The sequence below is a fragment of the Tyto alba genome, unplaced genomic scaffold (assembly GCF_018691265.1).
Source record: "Tyto alba isolate M040663 unplaced genomic scaffold, T.alba_DEE_v4.0 Super-Scaffold_42, whole genome shotgun sequence".
Classification (NCBI taxonomy): Eukaryota; Metazoa; Chordata; class Aves; order Strigiformes; family Tytonidae; genus Tyto; species Tyto alba.
In genome coordinates, this window is record NW_024881318.1 from 14,245,957 (window position 1) to 14,260,153 (window position 14,197).

The 14,197-nt window shown below is 53.3% G+C and overlaps 1 protein-coding gene across 13 annotated transcripts in view; it reads right to left on the reverse strand.

Annotated features, from left to right (window-relative positions):
* Nucleotides 1-14,197, reverse strand: part of FAM214B (family with sequence similarity 214 member B) — a 40,423-nt gene that overhangs the window by 15,082 nt on the left and 11,144 nt on the right. For 6 of the 13 annotated variants that reach the window (XM_042804593.1, XM_042804588.1, XM_042804584.1 and 3 more), the window contains 2 exons: nucleotides 2,492-2,624; nucleotides 2,058-2,182 (listed from right to left, as the gene is read on the reverse strand). The exons of 3 other annotated variants lie outside the window; for them this stretch is intronic. The gene's annotated coding sequence lies outside the window, so the exon portion shown is untranslated. Of the gene's footprint in view, nucleotides 1-45; nucleotides 314-2,057; nucleotides 2,183-2,491; nucleotides 2,625-14,197 lie in introns of those variants that run through there. 4 more of the 13 variants (XM_042804587.1, XM_042804585.1, XM_042804590.1 and 1 more) reach the window with 3 other exon arrangements.

The following is a 14,197-nucleotide window of genomic DNA, read 5'->3' on the forward strand; positions in this document are numbered from 1 at the left end:
CCAGCGGAGCCAAGCTGAGGGCTGGCCCCTTCCCACACAACTTACTCCACTTGTGGCAAGGTGCAGAAACGCTGCCAACGCAAAAAAGAGGGTTTTGCGGAGGAAACCAGCGGCCTCGAAGCCTTGCTCGACCGGAGGAACAGCCCATGGAAAGGAGACCCCCGAAGCTGCTGGCTGGCCTCCGCAGCCCTGCGAGGAAGACGCCCGGCCCGGCAGGCTTGCCAGCCCGCATCACGTTCCCGGTGAGACGCACACACGGCACATGTAGGCTCCTGCTCGGCGCCTCAACGGCAATGAAAAGGCACGGAGGCTTCTGCCAGAAAACAAAGAGGCAGCGGCAGAGCTGGGGGTGGGGAAAACTCTCCGCTGCCCAAGAGGATCCCTGCAGAGGCAGCAGGATGCTGCTGGGCTCCACCGCGGCTACTCACCCCCACGAGCCCGAGGTGGCACCCACTTGCCCAGCACAGGGAGTTCGGAGGGTGGGCCAGCCCCCGCTCCCCTCCCCGAGGCAGCGCCGGGTGGGAAGCGCTGGAGGACGCAAGCCAGACCCAGGACAACAGCTGGCCACAAGAGGAAAATTCCTCCGGGTTGGCTCCGCTTCATAAAAAGCTGCGTCTTTTCACCTCGGGGTAACTGCTGTGCACCACCGCTCCCGGGGGGAAGGCGCAGCCGGCGCCGCGCCTGCAAGCTTTGCTGCCAGGGCGATCTGCAGAGCCCACGGCGTTGGCCTTGCAGCAGCACAGCAGCCTCAGCAGTCACCCGGGGGAGGGGGGGCAACAGAGAAAGTGCCCGCAGTGAAAGGAAACCCCTGGCCACCCAGGCGCAGGGGCACGTCGGCCAGCTCCCTGCCAGTCCTCCCATCCCTCTCTGGGGACAGTGGCCCAAGGGACGGGGACCTTGGACACTGGGTGACCACACAGACTGGCCGCTTCACTCCAGACCTCAGCGCCAACTGCAACCGGTGGAAAATTTTCCACTGTTGGTGATTACAAAGTCACATGCCTGTGTGCCTGGTCACAGGATGGCTGCGAGAAGGCAAACGGGTCCTGGCAGGGGCCAGGGACCACTTCTGCTCTGCGCTTGCACGACGCCAGGATGTGACCAGGGCACTGATGTGTTGCCACGTTTCAAGTTCAATAAGGACAGTTGTCCAAGGGAGGCATCCCCCCAGGTCCAAGCAGGTCTATCTAGACCCTCACCATACTAGAGTGATGCACAAATGTTAGCATTAACAATCCTTTTTATCTGACGTCCCAAGAGGAAAAATGATGTCCTGGGGTTGGTGTCTGCATCAGAAGTCCTGGGAACCCTATCTCAACCCACTGAACTCAACCTCAAAGGAAAGGCAATCACTTACTAGTGATTCCTAACCTGTCAGCAACCTGTCCTGGGCCGTGCACCATGGGAAGCATGATCTAACCATGTGGCATGAACAGCCCATCCCACTTTCCAGCACTACAAGCCGGCTACAGAAACAGGAGCCCCTGACAGGGAGCACCGGGGGGGCTGATGCCTTGTGAGCTGGAAGAAGACAGCATGGCAGTCAGTGGGTGACAGAACCTGTTTTGCTCCCACCTCTGCTATCTCCTCCCTTCTCCCTCTGGCCACCCCTGCATACAGCCACAGCCACCCACAGCCCCATCTTCCCACATTACTGACCCAGCTTCTTCTGTACTCTGACGCCCTGTAGCCACCCACACTGCCTGATCCTGGATGAACAATCCTTCACCTTCCTCACATCCTTTACATAACAGCCAGGCTCTGCATCCCCATAAGCATGCTCCTCTTCGCTCCCACCTCAACCCCACTCTCCTCCACCACCAGATGCTATCCTGTCTACCTGCACCCCCATGCATATCCCCAGTGTTCCCAGATCTTTACCCATGCTCTGTTGCCTCCTGATAGCTGCAGCTTCTACCATAACTTACACCAGTCTCCTCCCAGCCCCAGCTGCCACACACCTACAGCCCTGTCAACCCCAGCCTCCTTGCACACACCTCACTGACAAGTCCCCAACACCCACCTGGGAGACCCACAGCAATGTCACCCTTCCCTACCTCCCCGAATGGTCACCAGCACACCGCAGAGCAGCAGAGAAGGTCCCAGGGATGTCGCGTTACCCTGAGCAGCTCATGACACAGGTATCAAAGCTGTGCGTGGGAAGAGGGAGCTGGTGAAGTGCCTGTGGTAGGGAGGGCAGCAAGGATTGTGCATGCAGCATTTACCCCGTGGGAACTGCCCGTCCCCACCACAACCCCTCTTGCGATATACTTCCTTTTACTGTAAGAGCCCTCCAAGGGAGGTGCTTGGCCACACAGGACTTCAGCTCAGCATTACCAAGCTGCAGCCTGCAGATAAGGCTGCAGCAGCTGTGGGGACATTCAGCGTCTTTTCCACCCCCTGTACTAGATGTGTATGTGTCACGGAGGGAGGAGATACCACATACACACACACACACATATATATGGCCGTGCACACCCACCCAACTCACCTCTTTCCAGCTGTGATGTAGAAAGTCTCAAGTCTAGTGCAGGCCAGAGCAGTGAGATGGGCTGGGCAGGGATTCGGGCCGTAAGGGTGAGGCTTTGTACATCTTTGTAAAGAGCTGCACACATCCAGGGCTACTGCAGGGAAGGAGGATTTCCACCATGAATTCAACGACCTGCGACTTGTCAGTTAAAAAGGAAGCCTCTCCTTCCCATGGGACTGAAGCTGAGAGAGAAACACACTGCTGGCAACAGGAAAAGAGTTGCCCACAATGGAGGCAAACACACAAATGCATAAGCGCCTCTGAAGGGAAACGAGGCGGCGGGACGGACTGCCGTGTCTGACTGCAGATATACCCATAGGCAGGGCAGTGGGAGTCACACACCCTGCACCACCCACGGGGTGCCACGGCCAGCAGAGCCCTCTTCCCAGTGCATCCACCACCGCCTCCGTGGGGGCCGGGCCCTGCAGGGCTGCCAGGGCTCTGAGCAACGCACACGGCCAGGGATGCCCTCGGGATGGCAGGGGGAAGCCATCCAGCACCTGCATGTTGCATGGAGATGGAGGAAGCCAAGGCTCAGCTGGTGTTTCATATCAGGCAGAGGCTGGAGAGGACTTGCCCTCAGGGCTATCTGGCAGGCGCAGCCCGCAGATAGCCCTGGGGCAACGGCATATCAGCATCCTCCGTCTTCACAGAAGTGATAGTGAACAGGGACAGGCTCAAGACACAGCTGCGTGCCCAGACAACACACCTGCACAGGACATGAGCCCCCACATCAGTCCCTGAAAGACATGACGGCCCCCACGCAAACTCTGCATGCTGCCAACTGTTGCAGCCCACGCTTTGCTGCGTGGCTTCTGCAGGCACACACAAAGCTCAGAGACCTCAGAGAACAGCTGAACTGTGGCAACTGGGTCCAAAACACCTTCAATTCTGATGGCAGCCATGCTGTTGGGGACACAGATGTCCCCCCAGACCTGACCCTCCTAGAGACATGGAGCCCACAAGAGATACAAGAGCTCTCCACAGACTACCAGGAACCAGCTTGTCCTTGGCCATGCAGCGATTTATCCGTGCAGCTGGGAATGGACCCCAGGGGCCTCTTGGTTCAGACCACCAGACCCTAGTGCTCTCGATGCACATGGGTGTTGTAACTGGGATACTCAAGTAATGCAAGAGTGCCCAGAGCAGTATTGAGTAATGAGCAGACTGCTAAGAAAGGGAGCGCACACGGGGCTCTGAGCGAGATGGCAGCCCAGTATCAATGGGCCCAAGAGAAAGGCTGAGAGGAGCAACTTGAGAAGGGATCTGGGGACTAACACAGGCTCATGGGAATGTCCTAGACCTTGAAAACCCACATAAAAGCATCTGGGGAGCCTGGACATCCTCCCACCCTCTGCCAGACAGGGAGGCAGATGTAGCTACTGCTGCAGACCAGCTCTGCCCAGGTGCCATGGATACATGCAGCCCTGTTTGCTCTGGTTCATTACTCTTGCAGACAAGATGGGACAAACACTAAATGCCCTTTGAGCACTGGCACACTGGACATGGGCTTCTGCAGCATCAGGTACCGGGATCAAAGCTTAGAGACACAGTAAATCACAGAGTAAAGTTGTTTCTGAAGACAAAGCTGATACGGCTGCCAGCAGCTAGCCTTGCAGAAGGACAGCATCAGGAAAAGAGCAGCCATGAGAATAAAGGCTGGCAAAGAAACAGAAAGTACTGGGAGCAAGTAATTCTTTCCAGACAGTCCTTTGGGCTCATCTCAGCCTCCATCTGCTTGGGATGGTCAGGCAGCTGGAGCCTTTAAAAAGGCTACTGGAGACTTTCCCTGCAATCACCACTGTCTCCGGGACAGGCACCACAGGGAAGATAGACCTGGACTCCTTTCAGCCTGAGGGCTGGGGGCCATCATCCTCCCCAGCCTCCTGACAACGCCAGCACCTCCCTACAGATCACAGCTCTGCACTGCCAGCAGAGCAGGGCAGATAGTTTACACCCCGTGCTTCACTGCCTACTGACTTTTTGTAATCACACAGGGAGAGAATAATGTGGACCTCTGGAGAGTTGGGTGCTCCACCTAAGATAGGTTGGAGCAAATCAAAGAGCTGGGCAATGCTGCCAAGGCAGTGCCTCCATCTCCCGGCATTGCTAATGCTGTACAGGTGAGATGAACCAAGCCAGGAGAAGGAGATGAACAGAACAACCCCCCCTGAGCCCTCCACTTGCCTCCAAGCCAGTCAGTTCAGTAGGCCATGAGATGCTACATTGCCCTGAGAACTGCAAAACTGGGGAACAGCAATGGTGAGAAGGGACCCTGAGGGGTTTCGGTCCAATCCTGCTGACAGCAGGGCCAAGCTCGAGCAGGTTGCTTAGGGTCTGCCCCTGCCAGAGGCTGAAAGTCTCCAAATGTGGATACTGCCTCAATTCTTTGGACCCTGCTCCAGAGTCTAACTGACCTTGTGGGGAAATATTTTTCCTAATATTTAATTGGAATTTCCCTTGTGTGCCATTGATTCTCATCCTGTCCCTAGGCACTTCTCAGGAGAGCCCAGCTCCAGCTCCTCTCCAAACACACAGCTGCCTGCAGCAGTGAGAGTCCCCTTCGCTGCATTCCCTTTCCCAGGCTGCACAAACCCACCACTCTCAGCCTCTTCCCACTGCAGCACACCAGAAACCCCACGGCAGGGCCAGAGCTCCAGCACATCTCTGGAGACTGCTGGAGGCTGATAGTCTCCAATCCAGCCAGCCAAAGGTGCCATTAGGGAGAACAGGAGATACCTGCAGCCAGCACTGAGGAGCAGACACCTGCACACCTTGGGGATGTTGAAAAAAAGAGATATGCCCCAACACGGAGACCAGTGGGGGCTGGTTTCGTTCAAGTATTTCATCTTTGTTGGTTGCAATACCAGAGCCTGCTGCAACACACCTAGGTTATCCTGAGCCAGGAGTCCCAGTTACCTGCTCTGAGAAGTTTGGCCCTAAACACAGAGAGCTTTGGCTTCACTGTTGTGGCACCAATACCAAGCCTGCCTCCATCATGCCCACAAGGGACCTGCCTCAGGAATGATGAGCAGGACCGTCAGGACTCAAACTCAGCAGAAACCAGCTGGGCTAGATGGAAACTCAACAGCCCAGAGCAGGTCCCTAGATAAGGGAAGCAGCCATGCATGGCCCCCCCCAACACACCTCCAGGGTCTGCAGCAGAGCCCAGGTCACACAAGGGATTTTGGAACCAACGACCAACCATGCCCCAGGTGTGCACTGCATCATCCCTGTCCCAGCTCTCACCCCACGCTGCATTCACTCAATCCAGAGCTATCTGTTTATCACTCACTGCTCCAGAAGGGATCATTCGTTTTTCCATCTTCTGCCTGCTCTCTCAGAGCAAATAGTAAGGATACTGGGCAAGATCAGACCAGGACAGAGACCTGCTCAGCTTGCCCAGAGCTGGCCAGATACCCCACTGTCTGCATGGGGACAAAAATCCACCCCATGCACAGGAGGCTGAGATGCCTGGCCACCGCGCTGTTCCCTTGCGGTGCTCATCCTCAGTCCCTCCTGGGAAAGCCTCAGCACCAAGAATGCCCCAAGCCATTCCAGGACAGCAACATACCCACAGCTGGAGGAGATGTGGGCAGAGAATGAGTTCTGCACATGGCCGAGCCAGATCCCAGCCCATTCCCAAGCCACAGGCACTGCCTCCACCTGCTAAGCCCTGCACCCTTCCCAGCTCTCCTGCGGCGCTCTCACCCCATCACCCCAAGGATCCAGCACGGGCTGCCAGGCCCTTGGGCTCCCTTAAAGCCCAGCCCTGAGTGAGCACCTGCCCTCTGCTTTCCACTCACTCATCCCCGCTGTGATTCACCCGCTCCTCCCACCCCACACCCATTTCTGCCACAGCCCCTGTGCACGCACGTGTGAGTGTGCAAGTGTAACCCAGTGCAGCTGTCAGGGCAACACCGCAAACTCCAAACTGGGCTGGGAGCCTGGCCGGGCTGTGCCAGAGCCCCCTCCTCCCGCAGCACCCAGAGGCAGGAGGAAAGAGATGATGCTGCTGGCTCAAGCCCACGGTGGGGAGACGGGGCAGAAAGGCTGGATGGGAGAGCTGCCGTGTGCCAGCACTGCCGAGATAAGGAGTGATGCTGGGGGGAGGAGGGCTTCCTCCAGGCTCTGAGGCTCAAACCCACTTGCTTTATCAGCCCCTTGACTGCCTGACCCCCACTGCTGGCTTTTGGAGGGTTACCTGGCACTGATGCAGCTCAGATCCACAGGCGACCCATCTGCCAAATAACCTGCCTTTGGGTACAGCCAAACATGTCCCCCCAGGCTGTGCCTCTTCCCAGTGTGCCTCTCCAGGGTGGAAAGCTTCCTGGGAGCCCGGAAGGGATTTCTTCTAAGCATGGCTACGGTCACTCAGCATCAGCTAGTGCCACTGCCCTTGCAGGGCCCACAGGCTTGGGCAGTTCCTGAATCTGGACAGTACAAGCCCCACACATGATGCTATGTGTACACGTCCTCTGGATTTTTATATTTCTGATCCTCACCATGTACACACAGAGTCTTTCTCCCTTCTCAGGGCAAAAAAAGCCAAGTTTTTGTCACACAGGGTCCCATGGGCTCCAGCAGCTTCTCCTGCACACCACTACTCCCCTCATCAGGATGCTCCAGTCCCCAGGGTCCCTTCCCGGGAGGCAGGGTGGGAGATCCATAGTGCTCGCCATATGTGATCAGTGAGGCCAAAAGCAGGGCCAGCACCATGGTCACGGTGTCACCAAGGTCACAGCACTGGGCAAGTGCCAGAAGAAGACTCAGCAGCCACCAGCAGGACAGACCCAGCCATTTAAATGCACATGCTTAAATCAGCCTGTCACTACTGAAAAGATGGGCTTCCCTACAAGCTCTGGGAGCCCCTGAGAGAGAAGCAATAACCAATGTGACCTCTTAGACAAGGCTGGCTCCCTGCCATAGCCCCCAGGCAAAGGGAAAGCTGAGGGGTGTGCCCTACATGCAGTTAGGGCAGCCAGGAACTGCTCCAATTTGAGCCAGACCATGACAATTTCCTGCCAGCCCCTCATTTGTGACAAACAGACGGGTAACGCCCCATGTGCAACACACCCCTTCCAGCTAGGCTGGGGGAAGAGCAGAGAAGAAACAGCCAAGCTGCTCTTGCTTCCGATGTCCCTCCCACATCAAGGGGATCCCTTGCAACTGCTTTGTGTTCCCCTTCTGCAGCCCAGGTGGCTCAGAAAAGTGGCAGAGCATCCCTCCAAAGTACAATGACAAGACCTTGCTGCCTTCAAACACCATGTTTCAGGTCAGCAAGCTGGGAACTGTCAGCAGAGAGGAGCCAGTTTACTCACCCACTTTTATATAAGTGGCATGCTTCTGCAGCACAGGTGATGCCAGAGGACAGGATGAGAAGAGAGGACTTTGGGCAACAACAGATGGAGAAGTTCAGGCTTTCTCAACGTCGATGCTAAGCAGGAAGAAGTACAAGACATTGATGCTTCTGCTGAAACAGTTCCTGCTTACAACGACGGACAGAGCACAACTCTGAGAACAGGCCATCTACCAAGGTGAACAGAAGATGTTAGGGTTTCCAAGAGTCCCAAACCAAGCCTTCCATTTCTGGGTTCCCGTTCTCACAGCAGCTTTGTGCTCCCTACAGTTCTCCCTTCGTGGTGCTTGAAGAAGTAGAGCAGCCTCCTGGCTGCTAATTAGGTGGTGGCTGCAGTGACCCTGATGGAGTATTCCCAGGGACCAGCTCTCACCTTGTAGACAGAGCCCCATGAAGCATCAGCCGTTTGTTCCAAAAATCACATCCAAGGTCATCTAATCCAACATAAAGAACAGATGTGGAATTTCTTTAAACGAAAGCTCAGATGGGGGGAGCATGCCTGTGCCAGGGGATAGAGCTGAACAGCCAAGTGCCTGCTAACCCAGGCTGAAAGTTTTAAGGACTAAACCACCTTTTCTGGTTGTTAACACAAATTCAAGTTTGCTAAAATTGGAAAGCCCACTGGGTGGTTCGCAGCTGGCGCTCATCCTTCCTGCAAGCTGAAAACCTCTATTGTCTCAGCAGCCCTGATCAGCCCCCTGCCCTTAGCAAGGGGATGCTCTTGTTGACTCAGCACGTCCTGCAGCCCTCTGGACACCTCTTGGGTGAGCTGGCCGGCTGGCTCATGTCATCCAAAGCTCAAAATGGAAACTAGTCATGTCCTCTTTCCACCTCACTGTGGGAAGGGAAATGGACTTCTGCCACCCATCCATCCATCCATCCATCCATCCATCCATCCATCCATCCATCCATCCATCCATCCATCCATCCATCCATCCATCCATCCATCCATCCCTTCCCTAGATTCTTTTGCTGGACCCTCTGGTGCTATGTCCCAAGGGGCACCCTGAGCAGACAACATTAAGTGCAGGGGCTAGGAAAGCAACTAGAACAGGGCTTTCCTGCTTAATTACACATGAAAAATCCATTTTTAGCTTGGGCAGGCATTGAAAAGCCAGTTTCCCTCTTCTGTCAAGGCAAAATGTGCCTGCAAGCACCGGGACTGTCTCCTGTTCTGCATTTTGGAGAGACTCTCCCTTGCAGGAATTGCCTTTTGCCTTCTGTAGCCTTCACCAGCTCAGAGAAGGTTGGAGAGGCCCAAGTGCTGGCTACACCAGTGATGCCGCAAATTCAGATGGCATGTGTAGGGGCAGCTGCAAATGCAATATGGAGGGGAAAAACAAAACCAAAACACCCCAAAATCCCAGGGCACAAGGCCTGCACAAAGCCTACAGTCCCGGCCTCTTATCTCCCAGCCTTGTGTTCAACACTCATTCACCTCAGAATACAGTTCCAGTTTTCACTCTAGTCTTAAAGCGCCCCATGAAGTTGCTTTCACTGACTTTCACAATTTCTTTTCTCTCTGCTCCACTTCCAGCAGGGACCTCAACCACTGCTGCCTCCCAGCAAAAGGGTCTCCATGACCTTTGTAATTCAACACACTGGGAAAGGCTCAATCCATTCCCTCTATTCCTAGCCCAAGACAGACCTTAAAAGCCCTCTTTGTTCCTGCTACAAACCCTATCCCGCAGCCGTGGCTTAACCCTTAGAGCACTGCTTCAAATAAAGAGTGCTTCACATAAGCAAGGCAGTTTGCAGCATCCACAAAAAGCTGGACCTTCCCTCCACTTACAAATGAGCTGTGCTGACAATCTGCTGGTGGCTTGCAGGACACATCAGATACACACAACAGGGTGGGAGGAGATGTCTCTGACCACTCTCATCATCAGAACAAACTACTGTGAAGATGTGAACGTGGGGACCCTGTGCCCATGCTACAGCAATATTGGCATGGGTTGGGCTCGCAACTCTTTACTAAAGTCTCCTGGTTTTGCTTTGCCTGCCCTCAGTTCAGCAGGTTTATTACAAAACACGCTCCGCGCACACAATTTTGGGGCCGCAAGGAAGGAACAGGGGTGAGCAAAGAAGCAGGTGGAATCAAACACTCCCCTTGTCACCCCTGCAAGGACTTCTCTGCTCCTGCCCCCAGGTACAGCCACTGCTCCATGCCCAGGTGCAAAGCAGAGACGGCGAGGGATGCCATGCCATTACCTCCACAGCCTGCACAAAGGCGAGAGCGCTGTGACAGCGCTCCTGATCGTTGCCTTGCCTGAGATAAGCTCAGACCCACATCCTGAGCAGCAGCCCATAAATCACACATTGGAGGAGGCAGTGCTGTAGGACTGTCCATAATCATACGCCCTGCACAGGGGAATGCAGAGGGGATGGAAGCCACAGCCAGCCCCAGCATGATCCCTGGCACAGGAGAAGGAAGTATGGAGCAAGGGCTGCTCTGCAGCACCCAAAATTGCCAGTTCTGAAGCTGGGATGGAACAGAGCTGCCCTGCTGCACCCCAAAACACCAGCTCCACAGTAGGCAGAGAAAGCTTGCGGCACAAAACACCACCTCTGCAGACAGGATGAGGTAGGGCCACCTTGCAGCACCCCAAAATGCCATTTCCTACCAGCTGCTGTAACTTCCCCTCTGTCCCTTTCCTGTCCTGCTCCACCCATCCCTGCTCCCCAGGCCACAGGGAAACTGAGTCATGGCATGTTGCTGCTGTCCTGAGGAAGAAGAGTGGGTGGGCAGCCCCCAGCACCAGGGCAAGGGTGGTACTGACACCTCTGAAAACCCCCCCACATGTCCTGCACTAAGCTATCTGCAACACGAGCCTCCTCTGTTCCCACCTGTCTTGAAGCAGAAGTTGGATCCACTCTGCTGCTGGCCATGTGGACTGCAGCCAGCTCTGCTGGGCTACAACTGGCCCCATGGACTGACCCATGTGCTCTCTGTAACCAGAGGGGATAGAGACATGCAGGGCTCTGAACCAAATGCATGTAACTTAGCATGGCCCAGAAAAGAAAGGTAATAACATATAGGAACAAATAAAACAAAACAAAACAAAAAAAAACACCAAAAACCAAAACCACCAACCAACCAAAAAGACCCAGATAGAGCATTATAAACCAGAAGAGTGCCATGACTTCCAAAAGGCTGCTAGGGGACTGGATGCTTCCTTGAGAACAGGTCGTTGCATTCTTTACTTTAAAAGATTCACATGTTCGAGTCAAGACTTGGGATTCTCAGCTCTAGGAGCTGATAAGTTTCCAGACACTGACCTCAGCCCCCCTGTTTTCATCACACACCTCCAAAACCCTTTGGAGGGCCTGCTTACCAGCTAAGCTTCCCAGGACCAGGTCCACAGCACTGTTCACCCACACCAGCACCCTTCAAAATCCCTGTCTGGTGCAGCAGCAAAACACCACCCATCTATCTCCCTTGTAGGCAGAGAAGCTAAAGATAAAGCTTTGTTCATTCAGGCTCTGGGTCAAGCATCTCACAAACTGTCAATTTCATAACATTAGTTTACTGCATCTCTGATCGAAATGAGGTGAAGAGCCTGGCATTGTCCAGTTCATCTGGGCCTCTGAATGGGAAAGCAGAGCTCAAGTTGCAGAAAAGGCATAGCTATTATGCACTGATCATCTGCAAATGTCCTGGCATCTTTCCCCAGGCTCTGAGCTCTTGGTTGCCTCCCTCCACCTTCCTGGGGACTCTCTGAAAACAAACCCTTTCACTCCTCCCCAGGGAAGTGTTTTCAGGTGGTGTTTGCTGTTGTTGTCATGCAAAGGATCATGTTATTGTCAATACCCTTGCTCCAGCTCTGTCTCCCAGGACAACATAATAGTAGATTAAACTCATTATCCCTTATCACTTTACGGCACAATATTTTCATTTCCCTGTTAACATTAATCCAAGATATATTGAGTTTCAGGCAGGCTCACTCCAAAGGAAATTCCCTGCTCTTTCCTTACAAGGATTTGCACAAGCAATATCTTTTTCTTCAGTAGCAAAAAAATAAAATAAAATAAAATAAAAAAGCCCAGACCACCATCACCACCACACACACACCAAAAAAAAAAAAAAGAATAAAACCTAAACAAACAAAAAAGAACACTCAAAACCCCCAAACTACTTGAAAGTCTAATCCTGTCCTTAAGTGAACCTGCCTTCCCAAACCATCACTGTGGTCAGACCTTTCCCAGGCTCTGGAGGGCAGCATTCTCACTACTGCTCACACTGGTGCAGCTCCATCAGCATTTGGGGCCATGTAGTGAGGAAGCTTTCAAGGGTGAGATGCCTTTTCCTTCCCAAAAGTAACCAGAACATGAACACGGGCATTTCCTGGTAAACTGTTCCTCCTTGCTTCCAGCCTGTGCTACAGGGGTGGCCCCTGATAGCAGCCTTCCTCCGGAAACACCTCTGCGTTTTGCTCTGTTACCCTAACAGTATGATATTGTAGGGAAACAGAATTAAACAGCGCTGTAACCTATTATAAATCATTCCTACTGAGCTGCCAGGGAGATAGCTGCACAGGAAAAAGAGAGGAGCTGTACGCCTGTTCCCTTAACAAATCTAAGCCATGAGACAGCCTTTTGGTTACAGGGAACAGGCACAGAAGCAAGAGGAGCACTTTTAGGGTGGCAGATTGATGACACTGATTTTTGTGTTCTCTCTATCCAGATTTATCACATTGCCAGGAAAGAGCACTGCAAATACCCTAAGATCCCAGACTGTCAGCCCAGGGGAGAAGTCACCAGACCAGACAAAAAACCCGAGAATATTCTAGTTCCTCAAAAACTGCTCACAATTTTAGCTGTTGCTGCTCCTAGAAGATGAATTGAAAGCAAAGCTCAGACCCACTATTTGATGTCATAACTGCTTTATTCTTCCGGCAGCCAGAGCAGAGAAGACTTTGAGAATAACCCTCTTTGTCCACCACTGGCCCAGCTATGCTAATCTCATCAGTAATGCAAACACTGGTATAGAAAGGACTCGAGTGACTGTGCTAACCTGCTTACGCTATGCTCTCTCTGCACAGCCACAGCACTGCTGACTGCCAGTAAGAAAACCCCAGTGCATAGAGTCCAGGCATTTTACTCTGCTCTAAGCAAAGAGCTGGCTCTTGCAAGCTATTCTTTATGTATCTTCCAGATAGGGATATCTGTACAGCACTGCTGGGCTTGACTATCTTCTCACAATTTAGGGAATACAGGTAGAAACACCCACCGAGTCACTGATCCCAACGATCCATCATCTCTCTGCTGAAATCCCCAGCGCTCTTTCTGCAGCAGCAGCATTAAGGTTGCTCCCAGTGTCCAAAAAGACACTGGTCGTTTTTTCAGAGCAACACTGCTCAGGATGGTGTCCCCATCTGACTACCAGCAGGTATGCATGTGCTGGACTTGCCTAAGGCAATGGCAGCAGCAAATCACAGCAGCACGTAACCCACACAGTACTTTCCGAACTTCAATGCCACAGCTGAGCCAGGAGGAAATCTCTCTTGGCTGCCTCTCCCTAAATGCTTATTCCAGCACTGCCTGTCTTAACTCCTCCCCAAATCAGGAGCAGGGTATGTGACCCCACTGCCTTTGGGCTTTTCTGATCCTTTGTGCTGTACTTAAAAATGTGTAGTATGAACAGGCAAGACAGAAAAAGAGGGAGCAGCCCTTTAAAGGTGACACATTTATAACTCATCAGGTCACACTGCCCAGGAGCTTGAGTCTTGGGCAAGGATCTCAGCATGTGAGGTGCTGTACAAATGACAAAAGAAAAAAACCACCCTCTGCCCTAGAATCTGGCACTTCACACCTCAATACACACACATAACCCAGAGCCTTATTTGCCGAGTTCTGCATCCACTCCATGGTATGCCATAGCATATCTTGGGGCTTCAGCCTGAAGGAAAGATCAGAAACAACAGGCTGTGACAGTGGGGTCAGAGGGAACTACAGTTTGGCTCAATGGAGTCTGACCATGCTTTGCCATCATCTGCACCCATAATGTCAGTTCTCGCACCAAGTGCTGAAGGTCACATACATGAAGAGCAGCATTAGGTACCAGCAACCCAGTTTCCTCCATGGGAAGCAAGTTCCAGCTGACAGTGCAGAGCAAGCTGTTGCCCTCTTCTGAAAAGGGAAGGAACCTGTCTGATACAGGAGGGAAGAAGCAGACTGCTGCCTGCTGCAGGCAGCTTTCCCAGAGGCTCCGTTTCAGCATCCACCCTCTTGCTTGCTCTCCCTTGGGAACACTAGGCCTGGAGTCCACAGGACATTTTACAAACTAGACTAGACTATTTGGAAATTTT